This window comes from Pan paniscus, chromosome Y, assembly GCF_029289425.2.
Source record: "Pan paniscus chromosome Y, NHGRI_mPanPan1-v2.0_pri, whole genome shotgun sequence".
NCBI classification, from domain to species: domain Eukaryota; kingdom Metazoa; phylum Chordata; class Mammalia; order Primates; family Hominidae; genus Pan; species Pan paniscus.
The window spans coordinates 27,309,122-27,328,933 of record NC_073273.2 but is presented as its reverse complement, the minus strand read 5'-3'; positions in this window follow the sequence as shown (position 1 = coordinate 27,328,933).

Genomic DNA, 19,812 nt, shown 5'->3' with positions numbered 1-19,812 from the left:
CTATAGTCCATGAATTGAAACCTTCACTGCATGTTTCAATACAAGACGTGAGGAGGAGGAATAAAAAGCAAAAAACACAAAGCGATGGCCGGGCCATGGGTCACACCTGTAATCCCAGCATTTTGAGAGGCTGAGGTGGGAGGATTGCCTGCACTCAGGAGTTCCAGACGAGCCTGGGGCAACATGGGCCCACATCCAAAAAGTAATTAATTAATTAATTAATTAATACATAGCTGAGAGGGGTGGCATGCACCTGTACTGCCAGGTGTGTGACAGTCTAAGTTGAGAGGATCACAAAGGTGTGTGGTGTCTGGGCTACAGTGGGCTGAGATCGTGGGGCTGCTCTTCAACCCAGGAGACAGAGTAAGACCCATTCTGAGGAAATGAATACAAAAAGCGTCACATTAGGTAAATTAAAACTATGTAGTGTGAGGAGAATCAAAATAAATGAAATATCATTAGACCTTATGCAATCCTAGGAAATAGCTTTCACATAATAAGAGCCCCAGATGGGGAGAATAATGAAAAAAGGTAGAGAGAACACTGTAAATAATAACACACCAAACTCCCCAAATGAGTTAAAAGACATAAATGTCAAAGAGTGCTTCTTTTGGATTCATAGCCCTTAATAACAAGTGCAAGTTTCTTTCTGAATCCCTGACATGCATTCATCTAGCCTGAACCTCTTGGTGAAGTTCTCAGACCATGATTTGTCCTTTCTATATGCTCTCATTTTGTTATTTCCTATCACTTATCTGTAGCAGGTCATAACGAATCATGATGCTTTGACATTCTTTGACACAATGAAGAACTCATGTATGAGTTAATTAAACAATAGTTTATGACATGTCATGAAGAAATTATGTATGTATAATATTTGTTAAAAAGATAAAATAACATTAAAACAGAGGGAGAAGAATATTTTATTGGTTTCATCATTGTGCTTGTGTTTACACAGCATGTATCTACGAACTACAGCTGCCTCCTGGAAAATGATCTGACACAATCACTTGAAAGTTCTCATTCTGCCTTGGAGACCACAGGAATCACCCACTTTTTCACTTTTCCACCTTTTGGATACACTGAGTGGGATGAGTGGAATCCGTGTGACTTTTGGCTTTCCTGTCATGCCCAGTATTTTTTTTTTTAACAGTCATTGCTAGATCGGCCAGAAATAAACCCTTCATTATGGCTCAAAAAAAGAACTCATATCCTTCAGCTGAGAGTCTTTAAAAGAGGAATTTCATCCAGACATTAAAATGATAATCTGATGCCACTGATAACAGATTCAGAATTACAAACTGAATTTAGATAGAGAATAAAAAGACAGATGATACAGATGGAAAGCGTGTGGTGGGGAAGGAAGAAAGGAGGGGTGTAAAGGAAAGAAAGGAAAAAAAGGAAGGGACAGAGAGTGATCGATGTTCAAAGACACAGATACAAAGTCCAGCACGGTTGTAGAGATAGACATGTAAAATTACTACAAGTGGTGTGGAAACCTGTTGGGTAGACAGAGACATAGGTGGAGTCAGAGAAAACATATAAACCCACACAGAAAAATAAACATACACAACTACAAACACACACGTGGTAGTTTAAACATGAAAAAACACCAAGACCCTGACACTAGAAATAACACAGGTGTTTCAGAGTTACTGAGGCAGAATACAAATTTGTCAGTGACCTTAGTATCTGCGGCCCATGTGCATGAATATGCAGTGGAAGAATCATTAGACAGCCTGTATAATTCAGCACGATCTCTGATAATACCAAAAGAAGGGCTCTCATGTGAAATCACTAGACTGAATTGTATGTAGGAATCGAGGAAGAAGCCCAGTCTGCTGCATTCACTCACTGGGGTGTCAATATGGCTGAGCCAGCAACCCATGGCACGCCCATCCATTGTAGACAGTTCCTGGTTTGCTGCCTGCCTTGGAAAAAGTGCTTCCCCTACCACTTTAAAACAGTCTACCTCCAAAACTAGCCCTGGCATCTATTTACAGTATTTTTCTTATCTATTTACTTCCTAGAAAAATCATTGCAAGACCCTTTCCTCAACTTTTTCCTATGCATTAAATTTGGGGCAAGACCTTTTCAGACGACCTCATTATAGGCAAGTCCCCAGACGTTTCCTAATCTGAGTTGCCCTGAGTGCACACACCAATCTGTTGCCCCATTCCACCATAGGGATACTGTACTGGACAACAGTGCCTTTGACCAGCACACAGTAAGATAAAGGGCAGCTTGCAGGGGCCAAAGGGTTCCAACTGTTTTCAGAATAATTTGCTGAGGAAACCTGTTTCTCCTGTGTTTGTGGGACATGGGGACAGTAGTCAGAGGAGGACAAGACTCCCGCTGGAGAGCCTCAGCTCTTTGCATAGGAGCAGGGGCAAAACTGGGCTATAGATTTTCAAAGCTCAACTGCTGATACCAAGCAGGAGATGTGGAATGCTTGTTGAAGGCAGTACAACAGATTCATGAACTTTGACTGTCAAACACCCTTCCCTGAAACAACACAGCTCTTCTCACAGGAGCTGTGCTGACCAGAGTCCATAGAGGACAGGAATGTTAGCACTCTATTAGTGTGTGGCCAACATGGATGCTCATGTTGGAACTGTTTTATCTGGGAACAGGGAAGAAAGTTCTGTGCCCAACAATGAAATCCTCCTCCCCCATCTATGATAGAGGCAACCCCTTATCTTGTGCATAGACACAGGTGTCCCTGGGAAGCAGCCACCCACTCGAGAATGAACACTGTATGTTTTGTCCTCCTGTGTGAGGCTTGCAACACATACTCTGCAACTATATTCTCTTTATATCATTAATCTTAGGCAAAGTATGCTGAAAAGGCCAAAGAAAATAAAAGGGCCCTGGGCTCTAGAAATAATCTGCAGTGCCCATCACTGGGGAGAATAGAGCCTCACTAGAGTGTGCAAGAGCACAAAATGCACTCATAATGTTGTTAGCTACATACATTATTGGCTCCTCACCTAACATAGAATCTTGGAGAAAAGCTTAAAACAACTAAAGATGTAAACATCAACAAGAGTGTCCATATCCTGGTCATCAAGTGACAAGAGAGTCCATGCGTGGATCCTCCAGCAATCTTATATTCCACAAATCCTCCCCCTTTTCCCTCACTTCTGTAAGTTTGAGTTTTCCCTTAGTCATCTATGCCAAAAAGCGTATTCTGAATGCCTTCCCACATGCCTCTGTCACCTTTCCCACAGTCCCTCCATACAGGTTACGTGCCCATTTCTTCTCAAGTTGATGTCTGAGAAGTCCTGAGAGGCTGATTGTCCCAGAAAAGGATTATGCATTCACCTTTAAAAGGAGAACATGTGAATTCAACACGAAATTGAACTTTAAGATTTCTATCATCCTGTGCTATCTATTGGGTATGATGATACCAAAATGAAGGATTTTGCAGGTCCCAGCAAACTGGGACCTGGAAACCTTAGTGCCTATTGACCCCTTTCCTTGAACTACCTCTGCTTCCATAGGACGAAGTAAGCCTCCAACTAAGCTGTCTTTTGCTTTTACCTCCCCAACTCTGTCCTGTAGGAAGAATCGCAACACATTCCACATCTATTCACTCTACAACTTTAGAGGCCCAGCTCCAACACAGACTGGTTATTTCCATGAAGAGAATAATGCACATGGATTGATCAATTCATTATGACACCCGAATCCAGGGGATAAATATACACACACATACACACACCCAAACAGAGAAACACACACAAACACAGAGTCACATATCTTTGAGAATGTTTATTCTTCATTCCATACAATCCAAGTTTACCCCCACTTCCTGTCTGATTTTCTGTGACTCGATCTGTTTTTCCTTTAGTTCCTGTGCATAAGACCATGCTGAATACTGACATCCTGCATACCGTAGTAACTTTTTAGGAGTTCTGCTGCTTTAGGTAAAGTGTGATGCTCCATCATACTCAACTCAACTCAACATCGGGGAGAGACTCAACTCAACATCTGGGAGTACCCTAGAGAAACACAAACGCATGTCAAAATGCATTTTCTCTGAGCCATACTTCAAAATGTTTCAATTGTAGGGCCCGCTGAGAAAAGGATATCTCTTCCCCATTTGTGATCCCTTAAACTTCCTTCTACCACGTGTTACAAACTGTTCTGTGCAATCCCTGCCCCATTCCCAGTATTCTCTGTGAGGGGAGTCAGCTAACAAGATGCACTGTACCCTAAAAGCACACAGAAATCTGATGAGGCAACAGCTTAAGGAAATCCATCAATCTAAACAGTCCTTTGTGGTTTGGGGCAAGGATGACCAGGACGCACATTCAGGGAGCCCAATCTTATGGGGTTGGTAGGATGACTGCCGGTGGGGTTGACGGCTATGGAATCAAGTGCCACAGACTGAAGTGAAGGATTTTTAGCTTTTCTTCTCAGTGATTCCGGAAATGGATGATGCTTCCCTGGGCTTAAGACTTCACAGCTATAACCTGCTTTGCAGTGCAGTCTCTAATGTGCCTTTTTCAGCCCAATGCCATGAATGTCCTGGATTCTGTCACACTCTGTCTTCCTCTCAAGGAATTTCTACATGTATGAAAGGAGGCTCAATTTATACATTTCTGAAATGAGCCTCCAGCCTCCCTAATAGGCAGGTGTGTCAACCCCCTTATCCTGGGCATCAAAAAGCTTCACTTCCAACTGAACAGCTCACCTGAAATCTCTGTTCCCTCTTCAGGTGGCTTCATCCTCTTGTAGTATTGCAGGGGATTGCGCCACAGGTCCTTACACAGGATCTGTCAGGGGAATCCATCGGGAAAGGCCTCATCAGGACTCAGAATGGTGACCCAAGCACCTGGGAACACACGGGGTCATTCCTCATGTTTCCCAGTGAGGACTTACCTCAGCAGTCCTGTTAGATCCTGCGAAGTTGTGGTCAGAGAACCAGTTGAAGAATTCAGGCTCCTGTTGTGGTGTCTGCAGTGATAGGCCTCCACTTCATAATCCGGATACCAATCAATTGGAGTGGAATGAGAAGCCTTGTATTCTACAGAGACAGGAATTTTTGCGGGAAGGGGGCTGGATCACATTGGCAATGATCCACCCACCATCTTCCTTCCACTACCCATCCTGGAAGCCACCTGTCACCTGTGATGTTCACCAGATATTCCTTGGTAATCACTTTATTCTGGAAGTAAGGGTTACTCTGAAACAACAACATGATCTTGCACAGATGAACTGGATGCTTCACTTCTTCCACCTGTCAGGGCAAGGTGGAGAAAGCTTAAATACCTTTTCGGGTGAGATGCCTGCTGTTGCTTACAGGAATAAATTATTTCCCTTACCCTCCCCCGCTAAACCCTCTAGCCTCAGGCTTCCTGGCCTTACCTCCAGGTGGATCATGTAGCTCAGCATGTCTTCATCTTCGTCAGTGATCAGGGCTGACATCTGGGGGTGGTGTGCAATCTGATTTAGGTCAAAGAGACTTAACACACGATGGAAGGAAAAGCTAGGAGCAACAGGGAAGAAGGCCTAAGAGCACCCAGAGGCTGGGTTAGGGGATTTCTCAGATCTGCTTCCATGTATGACCTCCTTTCGCCTCCCCCTCCCCCTAAACTAAGGCCTCTTGCGTTCACAGAAGGTGTATAATTCTGAGGCTGACTGCACTGACATGGGGAGGCATGATGTGCGGAGAGTTGCTGGTGTCTGAGGAGTGGCAGAATCTGCTTATAGTCGAAGACGCCCAGTCGCAGATCGGACTAGCAATTGGCAGCAATCACACTCCCTTAAAAATAGCTTGATTCACTGAAAAACCTCTTCTGGTCTGAACTCGCTTCCGCTCTTCAAAAAGATGCCCCAAACGTCTGCTGCTCGGCATCACCAAGGGTTTCTCTGCCGCATGCAGGATAATAGTACCCACGCCTGCTCCGGCATTCCACAGCCACATTTGTCCGTGGCAACTCCCCTTTGTTCCCCAAAGAGTCACATCGACGCCGAGCTGCCCATCAGTTACTTACAATTCCCCGAGGGCACCTCTCCACTAGAAAGGCCGAAGAAACACTGAGAAGGATACAACATTGGCCCAGAAGCCAGGGACGCTCTGGATGATGGCGCCTCTGTGGTCTAGGTGGGGCTTCCGCCTTCGCTCCATCTTTTCCCGCTGCCGAGAAAAGGCCTTCCTGACTTGGGCATTAACCGGCTCCAGCTCCACCTGAATGGCCAGCAGCTCCTCCAGTGCAGACTCTGGGGTCATTGGCCCAGGGCCAGACTGTGCCCGCTGGGCCTCCACCTGCCCCTTCACGAGGGCCTCTTCCTGGGCCACCACCTCCACCTCCGCCATTATGTCATCTGCCACCAGCACCGCCTCCTCCCCCAAAGCCGCCTGCTCACTCTCCACCCCGGCCGCCCGCTCCTGCACAGCTTCCACCCTGAAGGCAGTGCCCTCCTCGGCACTCGCACACACCAAGGCCTGTGCTGCCCGACCCACGCCATAGGAACCCTGTTGCAGCCTCTATGGCACCCGGTGGGTCAGCGGGCCCTCAGGGCGCATACGCCGGGTTTCCAGGAGACCCCCTAAGGGACTGCGCGCTAAGGGCCAAGGGGCCGCACCCAGGCCGACTTCCTTCCCTCGTGGCCAATCAATGGGAGGGCGGTGGGCGTTTCCCTGGGCTGCACAGCCTCTGGCGCGCCTGCATCTCCAGCCCCCTCACCCCCCGCCTTCCCTGCCCAAGCCTCCTCCGAGAAGCCCTTGGAGCTTGTGCCGGGTAGCTCAGAGTCCAGGACACGCGGGCTGCGTGGCCTTTGGAATTGTGGGCATGGCAGCCCTGTGCCCTGACATCCTCAGTGTGGCAAGCCATGAACATCTCTATGTGTCATGAACACACAAAACATCTCTCTTCGTTAGGTAGGCCAGGCAGATGGTAGGGAAGTAATACTGCGAATCCAGAGAACTCTGGTTGCTAGGGCTAGGGTGGCAGGGTTGGACTAGGGGAAGTGAGTCGGGGCGGGCATGTGGGAGGAAAGTCCCCTGCCTGTGCTGAGGTGGAATTGATCTGCTGTAGAGGCCAGAGCCCCGGCACGCACTCTCGTAGGTCGAGGCAAATACAGGCTCCGAGTACCGTGCTTCCTCCCTGAGGATGCTGTACTCCAAGGAGCATTCCAAAGGGCCTCTTGTCCTATGCCCTGGGCACACCAGAGGCCAGCCGCCAGGGTTGGCCATTGTCGGCCTGCGCACACGCTGTTGTGCACTGCCTTGACGACCCAGAGGCTCCCGCACCCGCAGCAGCGGCTGCGGTGCCTGCTGGTGGGGCTCTGCAAGCCCAGGGCCGGGGCCTCTGGTTCCCGAGCTCCTGTCCGCATTTGAGCCTACTGGAGACCAGAGCCCTTTGGCCAGTGCGGGATCTGCGGGTCCAGCGGAGCTCCTCAGGAAACCTGGGTCCACATAGGTGTGGGACTAGTTTCTCAGCAGGGCGACGCCCGTGGGTCTTTCAAGGAGCGGGTCTGTTAGAGCGCGGGCCCCCAGAGCCTATGGGGTGCAGGACATGGGCTGGGCTAGGCTGCGCAGGCCCAGGGTCTGTGGGAGCACCCAGGAGAAAACCGTGTTCAGGCTGGAGGCAATGCTGGAGAGGACGGCCGGGGTACAGAGCAAGGAGGCGGCCTTGGAAGAGGAGGCGGTGCTGAAGGTGGAAGACATCATGGCTGAGGTGGAGGTGGTGGCTGAGTAGGAGACCGACGTGGGGTGGAAGAAGGAGGGCCAGCGGGCACAGCCTGGCCCTGGCCCGAGCACACCCGGGCCGTCGATGGACTTGCTGGAGGTCCTTCACTTGGAGCTGGGTTCCGTGAATGCCCCAGGCCACAGAGCATCTCCGCCTTGTGGGCCAGAGCCATATCCTTGCAGCTGCCGATTTGGGATGGCTGGCAGCAGGGGATAGTCATTGGGCTTCAGGGGGGGATGGGGGCTGGTTGTGGGGAGGAGCCAGGTGGGAGGCGCGTGGGGTCAGCCAGGAGGCAGGGGATGGGGGACAGGGTGGGAGCCGAGGCCACGTTCCTGCAGCTGTGAGGGCAGCTTGCTTGTAGCAGCCCTGGGAGCACGTGGTAGGGAAGGGGAGCCAAGGCCAGCACTGACAAGGGAGAATCGCGGCGCCAAGCTCCCTTCCCGCACAGCACAAAGTCGAAGGACACGTTTCCCTGGGAACGTCCCAGGAGGACGGGGAATCTGTATGCCATTGCCAGCCATTGAACCACCCCTGCTCTCGGTGCCTGTTTCCAGCAGGCTCACCCCAGAAACACAAGGTGCTTCACACAAGTTCGTGGTGCATGGGGCTGCCGACCACCTAAGGGCAGGCACCAGCTCCCCACATACGCTTTCTTCCCCCTGCGGGCGCTGCACCCAAAGGTGTGTAGGCCTTGAGCCTATATAACTTCCTTTGCACCCACGCAATTCCCATGGAGAGCGCCAGGCACGACCCTGCAGTCGCTTCTAACTACAGGGCTTCAGTCAAGTGGACAGGCCCACCCCTCAGGGTGACTAGGATAAGAGGACACCACACACCCGGACATCAGCGGAGCATGTCCAGCACCCAGCATACAAAGGCTTCCTGCAGCTCATAAACTCGGAGAGGCAGCAGCCTCACACGACCCCCCGCCCCTCCCGTCCCTCAGCTGCAATCGCCTGCCCACTTTTTCTACCTCCCGTCTCTGGTCAGCCTAGGCCGTCTTGGCCGGGGTCCACCCACTCCAAAAACCAACACAGTTGTGGCGTTGCCTCCTCGCCAGACAGAGATAGAGGGCCAACAATGAAGGGTGACTGGCCAAATGTCTGGGAGATGGCCCTGCTCCACATTGTCTGTGTTCTTGCGAAATTGCAAGGCGTCACGAGGCTTGCCCACTCAATCCTCTTGAGAGTTCTTGCGCAGAGGTAGATTGTTTGGCACACGAGATGTTGGCGTGGGTCAGAAAGCATGCAGAAGTCCTGCTTTGCTACATGATGGATTTGCAGGTCAGGCTGGGGAGCCTGGGTCTGTGGGAGGAGTCCAGTGTCTGAGTCCGTTTGAGGTCCCCCCGGGGACCAGGGTTTTCTCAGTGGGAGAGCTGGGAAGGGGAAATTCATGGTTCACTACAGCTAGTAGGCCACCTCAGCCCAGCTAGTTGAGATGGTCCCATTGAATCCATCCTCTTTCTCCTTGATCCGGCAGGTGGAGGAACTCAGCCATCCCGGTTACCGGTGGCAGGATGATTTCCTTTCATCCCAAACTTTGTTTCCATAGTGAAGTCATCATGAAGGAGTACTGTGTTGGCATCCTCGGTAAGGAATGCCTCCCAGCATGGTAGGGGAGCTGGAGTGTCGGAGGGTAGGACTGGCATGAACCTTCCTGACTCCTCTCCCTGCAGGCTACAGGGTGTCTCATTCCACTGCAGTCCAGCGGTTCTGGGATCATGAAGGTCAAGCCTCCAGCTGCAGGCAGTACACCTCCTACCTGAGCTTATTCAGCTGTTTGGCTGAACATGACTGCCTGGGTTTTGGTAGGATTGCTGACATGGGTTTCGCAGTGGGGCATCATGGGATAGGACCTAGCTGGTCATTCCTTGGTCTCTGGGGAATTGGCTTTAAACTGTCACCTGAACTGTCCTGGACCTACTTCTGCAGTCCCCTAGATCATCAGCCAGGCCCTATGGCTCAGTCCATTGCAGTTCTATCCCATGGAGAGAGGGTCAGCCTTAGAGGCAGAACAGAGAGGAGGCCAGGCGAGCAGCCTAGGGCTGGGAAGGGCTGGGAACTGAGAGGCCTTTTGACCTGGATCTGGGCCCCACATGGAGAACCCAAGGATCCTGGAGGAGACTGCAGTGAGCAATCTCAGGCAATCCATGGGTTGGGGGAGGTAGACCCATCAGGGACATGTAACACCCACATTTCAGGATTGGGGCACCTTAAGCCACTATGATGCATATGTGGCTAAAGTCAGCGGGTGACAAGCAGGGCTTAAGGGATAGCTGTCTCATCATCACTCACCACCTCCCTACCCTGCGGTAAGAGCTGCTACAACCTGGGGCTCATTTTGAGATCAATCAGGGCCCCCGTTTTCTCCACGAGGATGTCCACCTGAGGCCCACTTAGGTCTATGTCCTTTCACAGTGTTTCTCCCAGGCCACTCATGTTTTGTTTCCATGAACCCGGCTGCCGTGACATGTGTTATCCTCTCTGCCATCCTCACTCCCACTGCCCTGCCTTACCATATAAGTTAGTCCACCTCACAGGGAATCTGGAGGACCACAGTGGGCTCCAGTGTGAGGCAATGTTTTATTTTCTTCAGGTACATGTATTTTAGGGCTACCTCCCGGGCTGGGAATGTGAAGAGGTTGCCAAATGGCTGGGGACCTTCAGTGTGTGTCCAGGGAGGGAACCTGGCTCGGAATAAAGGCCCACCTGAGTAATGGTGTGGACATCCAGTGTCAGTTATCTGGATAAAGACCTGCTTTCTTACATCACCTACTATTAATATAAAAGTTAATTCCTTAGAATATTGAAAAAACAAATTTAAGTATGAAGAAATACAATTTGTTCATAATTGTATGGAAAAAACTGCCGACTGATCCATTTTCCATTACAATTCTTATGGGAGACTTGAAGGGTTTAGCAAGATTTAGGATGCATTTTTATTCTTCTACTCCTGCCAGTTTTTATGATCAATTTTGTAATACAAGGACATGGCCTCTAGAAAGTTTTTGAGGGACTTTCAGCTTCTTTTATCTTAGATAGCTGTAAATTTTGAATAGTTTTCCCCTGTGGTTCTTTTCAGTTTGCTCTTTCTACTTTATATGGGGGGGTGTTAAATTTGTTTTCTTATTTGCCCCTTGTGGAACTTTTGTTTTCAAGGAATTTTGTGTGTGTGTGTTAGATATGGGAGTTAGCCTGTGAGCACGTTTTCGAATACGGATTTTTTTTTATTTATCAATTTTTGGGGTGTATGTGTGTGTGCGTGTGTGTGTTTTCAGATGGAGTCTCACTATGTCATCCAGGCTGGAGTGAAGGGGCAAAATCTCGGCTCACTGCAACCTCTCCCTCCAGCTTCACAGGATTCCCATGCCTTAGCCTTCCGAGGAGCTGGGATTACAGGCACCTGCCACTATGTCCTGCTAATTTTTGTATTTTTAGTCAAGACTGGTTTCACCATATTTGCCAGGCTGCTCTGGTACTCCTGTGATCCGCCTGCACTGGCCTCCCAAAATGTTGGGCATCCAAGTGTGAGCCACCATGCCAGCCTCATTTGTTTGTTTATGTATTTTAATCATTGTTCTATTTTCTTCATGTAAACGTATTTTAGAATTATTGAACTAAATATATTTTATTTAGTTACTCCATACTTTAATAGGCTTTTAAAACTAATTATTCATTAACTAAATACGGTATTATGTATAGGTAAACCTTGTATAGTATTGCCATTCTGTCTTTCATAAATTATTCAAGAACTCTGATGCTGTTTTTGCCCCACATGAGGAGAAAATGCAGACAGTTATAAAAAATTCTGTTCCTGGGTAGGTATGAAAATATAATTTGAAAAAATGGTAAATTTCACAAATACAGTTTCACATTTGTATTTTGCATCATTTTGAAAATTGTAGTTGCTGACACCTGAAATTATGTATTCACTTTCATGTTAAATGTACACTTTTGAATCAATTTCAACTACGAAAACAATTGAAGGCCAAGCATTAGTTCAGGAAGTTGAACGCAGTTGTGTTGTAAAAAAAAAAAAAAAAAAACAAAACAAACAAAAAAAAAAAAACAAAACAACAACAACAAAAAAAAAACATATTTATTGAAGTGTATTTAGAGAGATTTTAGAAGGCTTCAGTCAATATTTTTTTTCTGTTGCTCTGGTGTTTTATCATACAGGGACCAGACTGTAGCATCAGTAGCTATAGTTACTAGGCTACCAAAGACTCAGTGCTACAGGAATTATTATTGTGGAAAGTTGCAGCCTGGTTGGCTGCTTGAGGAGACTAGAGGACTTAGGAGTTTCCACCCAAAGTACAAGGGCCTGGTTTAGTGGGTGGCCTTCTTTTGCTGAAGTAGATAAGATCCAGGAGAAGGGTGGATTCACTGTAGTAGCCAGGGCTTTGAGACTGGTAAAGCTTATTTGTCCCCTAGTGCCATTGCCCGATATTGGTCTGCACATAATGGCACTTCCTGGACTCGCTGACTCCTGTAAATTCAAATGTAGAATTTAGATTTAAATCCCTATTCCAAATTCTTAAACTTACATCTAATCAGTGGGTAATAAAATATGTATTCAAAAGAAAGGGAGACATCAGATAAGTATATAAGCAAATCATCCTGGTCCAATACCTTCAAAAATATTACTACAAAATATTACTAAAGATTAAACCTTAAAATAGTTCTTTTAATTGGAGAAACAGAAAAAGGTTGGAGTCGTTTTAAACCTTGAGGTGTAAAGGCATTATAATTAGATTACAGGAATTATATACAATGAATAATTTGTATAACTTATACAAAGAAGTTCAGTTTATTTTATCACGATTAACATTTTACATCCCACATTTATTAATTTTATTATCTTTCCAGTGACTGTTTTATTTTGTTTTGTTTTGTTTTCAAATTTATTTCCACTCTGTCACTCAGTCAGGAATGCAGTGGCTTGATCTCAGCTCACTGCAACCTCCGTCTCTTGGGTTCAAGGATTTAAAAAATTAGTAAAGAATTTTCAACTAGCCCCAGTTAAAATAAAATAAAGTGGAAATTGAACAACAAAATTATAACCACTATTTCTCAGCAATTCATGGATTATCATACTAGGAATTGAAATGTACTTAAAACTTAATGATACCACCAATATTAAAAATTAAGTTTGTTAGTAGCATGAAAAGTGATATTACAATAGGGGTTTACAGAAAAATATTTCTCTAATAACTTGAAAATTAATGTACTAGATATTTCAATAAAGAATTAGAAAAGAAACCACAGAATCAATTCTGAAAAACTAAAGTGTGGGAATAATGATGTAGACAAAATTAGTAAAACATACAAAGCTAAACTTTGGTTGTTGGAGAAATATAATAAATGATGCAACCGTCAGTCAAGTTGAGAAAAAAAGGCAGAAAACATATATAAAACTAAGAATTTAAAAGATACACAACCATAGATACAGCATAGATTAAGAAGCTAATAAGGAAATCTCATTAACACCTTAACTTACAAATTTGAAAACTTAGATCAAATAGACAGATTTTTATAATGTGTCCATATATATAGACATATATATAGCGTTCTATATATATTTTCATATTTATTTTTATTTTTTATATTTATATCTTACATTTATATAAGATTATATATAAGATATAAATATAAGCTATGTATATAGCTTAGTAAAATTAATACAAGAAGACATATATAATCTGAATAGTCTCATAAATGTTCAAGGAAATAAAGGATTGTTCCTAGAGATAAAACACTAGACTCAGAATTTTTCCCCAGGCAGAGCATTTCAATATATATGAAGAATTCTATAGAATAAAAAAGGGAAAATCCTAAACTCATTGTGTGAGGCAAGCAGAACTTTGATGCCAACAAGACATAAACTGAGTGTAGAAAAAGATGTGAAAATTAAGGCCATTCTCCCATGAAGCAAATGGTAAAATCCCAAATGTAATAAGATTTATGTGGATTCTTTGAGGGTTAGAAGGAAATTTCCTTCTGCCAGATCCTGCTACTCTCAGACAACCTACACACAGATTTATATTTTGAGATTTTCTGTAATACCCATGCAATATGGAACTGGCTTGACAATCTGTGTGATAGCCAGCCTGGGGCCATGACCTGTCAGGGACACACATTTTTTCTGTTTGCCTCCTTGTTCTGCTCAGCTCCAAGAGAACTTTGACCAAAGTTCCTTGAGCTTGCAAATAGGAATCGGTTTACTTCTGTTTCACCCTTACTGTGAAGATACAGTCCGGTGGAATCCAGATCCACTGTGAGAGAGTCGGCTATTAAACTCTTTTCATGAGTAGTCCCTAGGCCTTGACTAGAGTCTTTCTTGAGATATGAGGCTAATAATTCCTTCTTGGTCCACCACTTTTTGATATAATTAATGCTTCTTCTATTGGGAATTTTTAATTGTTTGGGAAGTGACATGGTTTGGTGTGTCTCCATTCAAATCTCAGCTTCAATCCCATCTCCCAGAATTACCTCCTGCTGCGGGTGGAACCCAGGGGGAGGTAATTGAATCACGGGGGTTGGTCTTTCTCATGCTATTCTTGTGATAGTGAAGAAGTCTCACGAGATCTGATGGGTTTTTCAGGGGTTTCCGCTTTACATTCTTCCTCATTCTCTCTTGGCATTGCCATGTAAGAAGTGCCTTTATTCGTATACCATGATTCTGAGGCCTCCACAGCCATGTGGAACTGTAAGCCCAATTAAACCTCTTTTTATTCCCAGTTTCAGATATGTCTTCTTCAGCAGTGTGAAAATGAACTAAGACAGGAGGTTTGGTCCAAATAACCTTGGCTTCCATGATAGAAGATAGAAGTTGGTGAAATGTTTAATCTTTTCTGTGGCAAATTTTGCAGTGGGTATTATTTTTCTAATTTTTTTTCTTGTTCTCTTCACCTTTGTTTCTCACAGGGTACTCTTGCTCTGTAGACCAGGCTGGAGTGCAGTGGCAGGATCTCAGCTCAACACATCCTCCGCCTCCCAGGTTCAGCTTCTGCAGTAGCTGGGATGACAAGCATGCATCACCACGCTCAGCTAATGTTTTGTACTTTTAGTAGAAGCCAGGCTTCACCATGTTGGCCAGGCTGCTCTCCTACTACAGATCTCAGGTGACCCGCCTGACTCAGCTTCCCAAAATCCAAAGTGCTGGGAATACAGGTGTGAGCCACCGAGCCCCGCCAACCCCAGTATTTTTTAACTAAGCCAGTGGACGAGTGGAGTTGCCTTTATATATTTTTTTCTTTTTTTCAGTAATGATCTCGCTGTGTCATCCAGGATGGAGTGCAGTAGTCTGATCTTGGCTTACTATACACTCTCTGCCACCCATGTTCAGGCGGTTCTCCTACCTCAGCCTCCCAAGTAGCTGGGACCACAGGAAAGTGCCACTAAGTCTAGCTAATTTTTGTATTTTTGGTAGAGACAGGATGTTGCCATGTTACCCATGCTGGTCTCGAACTCCTGACCTCAAGTGACCCACCAACCTCGGCCTCCCAAAATGTAGAAATTACAACAAGAGCCACGAAGCCTGGCCTGGAGTTGTGGCTTTTTGACATAAGAAATCTGTGGAGGGAAAGGCTTGGTTTGTGGGAGCACCTGAGCTCAGTTTGGCTCAAAGTTCTGGGATACCTATTATTGAGTGGCAGTGATGGTATGTTATTAATATACAATATGTTCCTGTATATAGCATATGTCTATGCTCATCAGATATTTTCAGGTAAAAAAAGATAGTCATTCCAGTAGTTTGAGCCATTATAGCAATTTCCACCAGGGGATTTCACAGTCCAATTCCAGTTGTGGGCAACAGTGATTACCATAATGGTAATTAATGAGAAGAGATTTTGAGACATCCAGCCACGTTGACATGTCAGTGCCTTGTTTGCAGTATTATGAAGAAAGAGTGCAGTGGACTAGAAACTAAGAAAAACATTGAATTATTTTTCTTGCCTCTATAACATCAAAGGACAATTAGAGGTATAGAAACTATGGAACATTCCACAGCATGGATTGACATTTCACTGAACTTTTATCCTTTTAACCATGTACAAAGTTTGTTACCTATGCAAAGGTAGGACTGCAAAAGGAAGACAGAGGTGGAGTCAGAGGTCACAATCCACAGCAAGGTGACACACTTGTTGATCGCACCTTGAAAGCCAAATTAGAGCGAGAATTAACTTTCCGGTTGCCGTAAGAGACCAAGGAGAATGAAGCTACCAGCAGTTAACGGTATTGGATTAATTGAAATGAAGGTTGACAGATTTTTTTGGCTTTCCATCAAATTGAGTAAAGAAAAGGTAACCACTTATCTAATTTCACACATATACAATTGTGGATTAATTAAAAGATTACACAACTCATATATTATGGGTTTCTCATATACGTGTATGTGTACATGGGCAGACTCACAGTGTGCCAATATGTGTCTATATCCAAGTATACACAAATCCAGTGACCGACAGTTAACAAGATAGAAATTCTCTTCCATTTCACCACTCCCTTTCCTAGAATTCTTTCATAAATATAATTTTTCCATATATTTGAAGCCTACTCTCTGGAGGCATGTAATGCATGCGTGCAGTACAACTGTGCGATCTCACAATGTTGGTGTCAGAGAAAACAATAACACTGATGTTATAAAAGATTAATTGTGAGGAGAAAGTTATACTTCCCATTACTACAAATACACAAGTATGATTTCATCCAAAGTTGAAATCAGTCAATATAATTTGTTTTTAATGTTTTATTTAAAATACTTAATTTCAATAGGATTACTGAAGGAAATTAATGGTATTCGTAATAAATAATGTTCATGAATTCCCTTTAATTGTTGATTATTTAAAATGTAAGTAAAATACTAAATGGTACTGTATAATGTAGTTTCATGAAGCATTCTTTATGGTTTTCATAAAACTGATAGTCTCCATGGAATATTTTGAGATTGAGAAAATTCCATATATCATTTTATTGTACTTTCACTTTACTACTTGCTTGCATGTCATAACTGATGTAAATAAAACTAAGTATATTTACACATATGCAAAGCATGGATTTTTGTATATGTTTATGCTTTCTAGTGAGACAAAGTTACCAATAATTTTATGTATATAGGAAAATTTTTACAAACTATATTTACAAATTTTTACAAAGTATATTTACAAATTTCTACAAAAGAAAGTTCTTTACTTTCTTTTCTTTTGAATTTTCATATTTCAGTCTAGGTATGAAATGGAATTGGCTGTGATCATTCTTTGCTTTCACTGTTGTTTGTGAGTTTCTGATACGCTGTTAGAAATGTACAGACTTTAAAGCTTGCTTTCTTCTTCTTCATCTCCCTTTGGACATTTATATGTGATTTCTGCAGTAATGTGCAGTGCTATCTGACATACAGTTGCTGAAAGATACAAGCATATATAGAAGTCTTAGTTTCAGTGAATCTTTAGGAACAGAACAGTAACCTGAAAGATAATTATGGTATGAATGTAAGCAAGCAGTTTATCACAGAGGTACAATAAGGGTGAAAATAAATTTAAAAATACACGCCTCTTCTGAAACATAAGGTAGTCAAAATGAAAAATTTAAGTTGGCATAAAGAACACTTTAAAAGTTCTGATTCTTTCTGGTGAGTGCAAGGAGCTCAGAAACCATGAGAAAGTCCTTCAAAGCTGCATGTTGGATTTGCAGGTCAGGATGGAAAGCCTGGGTCTGGGGGAGGGTGCTAAGGTCCTGGTCAGGTTGAGGTCCTTCTGGGGCTCAGGTGTGTCTCAGTGGGAAAGCTGGGAAGGGGAAACGTATGCTTCACCCCGGCTAGAATGCCACCTCAGACCACCTAGATGAAATTGGCCCTTGACTGACCTCTTTCTCCTTCTTTCACAGGCTGGTGGAGGAAGTCACCCATCCTGAGTACAAGCGGCAGGAAGAAGTTTGCCTTTCATCACAATATGTACTTCGGCAGTGAAGTGATCACTAAGGAGTCTTGCGCTGGCCTCCTCATTGAGGAGTGACTCCTGGCATGGTAGAGGGGGTAGTACCTGGGAAGCTCGGCCTGGCATGAGCCTTCCTGACTCGTCTCCCTCCAGGATACAGGGCGACTGGCTCCACTGCAGTCCAGTGGTTCTAGCGTCATGCAGGTAAAAGCCCCAGTTTCCCACAGGTCACTGCCTAACTGAGCTTCTTCAGCTGGTTGGCTGACTGGGACTGCTCAGGGTACATCATGGCAAAGGACCTTGTTGGACATTCCTTGGCATCAGAGGAATTGGCTTTGAACCAGAACCTGACCTGTCTCGACCAATTTGCCCAGTCCCCCAGATCATCAGCCACGGCCTGTGGCTCTATATTCTGCAGCACTACCCAGGGAGTTAGGCCCTCAGAGAGGGAACAGAGAAGAGGCTAGGGAAGCAGCCCAGGGCCGGGGGTTGAGAGGCCTGTGGGTCCTGGAGGTAGGACACACATAGAGAAGCCAAGGCTCAGGGAGGAGACTGCAGTAAGGAAACTCAGGCCATCATGGGCTGGTGGAGAAAGGCCCATCAGGGAACTGTAGTACCCACATTTCATGATGGGGGAACAGTAATCTGCTTAATAGGCATAAGTAGCTAAGGTCAATGGTTGAGAAGCCAGGATCAAGAGATAGCTGCCTCATCATCCCTTGCTAGCTCCTTCCCTGTCCTGAGGCATGCTACTACCTGGGGTTCAGTTTGGGCTCAACCAAGTCTCTCTCATCCTCCACACAGATGCCCACCTGAGGCTTGTCTAGGTCTGCGTCCTCCCAGAGTGGCTCTCCCAGGCCTGCTAAGTCCCGTTTGGATGACACCACGCTCCACCGACATGCTTGGTTCCCTCCGCCATCCCCATTCACTCACCAACTCCCCACCCCAAAAAAGGCAGGCCACCGCACAGGGAATCTGGAGGACCACACAGGGCTCACAGGGGAGGAAATGTGAAGAGATGGCAAAACAGAACAGGATCTTCTGTGTGTTTCCAGAAGGCAATCTGCCTGGATATTAAGGCCCACCTCAGTATTGGTGAGGACACCCAGTGTCTCTTGGCCCTGAGCATGTGCACACAAACACGCACATTGTCTAAACAGCATTGACATCACTACTACCTGAGTCATCCTCAGATTCTATACAACCCCTGTAAAAATATCAATGACACAATCTTCTTAGAAAAACAATCTGGGAATCCCAAATTTGCTATGAAATGGCAGAAGATCCTGAAAACCCAGAGCAATCCAGTAAAAAGCACAAAGCTGGAGCCACCACACTACCTAACTTCATGATATACTACTACAAAACTTTTTGTACCAAAATACAATAGCACTGGCAGAAAAGCAGAGACTAGAGCTCAGGAAAAACAACAGGAGCCCAGAACTAAGTCACTGCATTTGCATCTCACCGCCTTTACCCAAAGAAGCAAGAACGCCCAATGCAAAATCAAGTATCTTCTATAAGCTAGGTTGGGGAAATGTGAATAGCCACACAAAGGATTTTACAAGTGGATTATTTATCACCAAACTCCAGTGTCAGATCTGAAACGATAAAAATAGCAGAAGAGATCACAAGGAAGAAGCTCCATGGCGTCCGTGTGTGCAATGATGGTCCCAAAGTGACTGCAAGAACACAGTAAACACCATCAAAAATAGAGAATGGCATCATATCAAACTAAAGTGCTTCACCACACCATAGAAAACTCAACATACAGAAGGGGCATCCTACAGGATGGGAGCAATGATTGGATCACCATACATCTGTTAATGGGTGAATAGTCACAGTACATAAGGAACTCCCAACAACTCAATAGCATGAAAACAAATAGGCGAAGGCTGCGAAGACTCATTTGTGAAACTGAGACATACAGTTGCCCAGAAAACACACTGAAAGGTCCTCATTATCCCCAATCCATCACAAAAATGCAAATCAAAAACACAATGAGATTTCTTCTCACTTCAGTCAGAATGCATATTATCCGAAAGACAAACAAAAAAAAGAAAGAAAGAAAAAAAAGAAAACCCTAATCTCTGGTGAGGATGCAGAGAAAACGAATTCCCTGCTCACTTTTGGGGAGAATGTAAATTAGTGCTGGCATTAAAGAAGCTTTATGGCCCT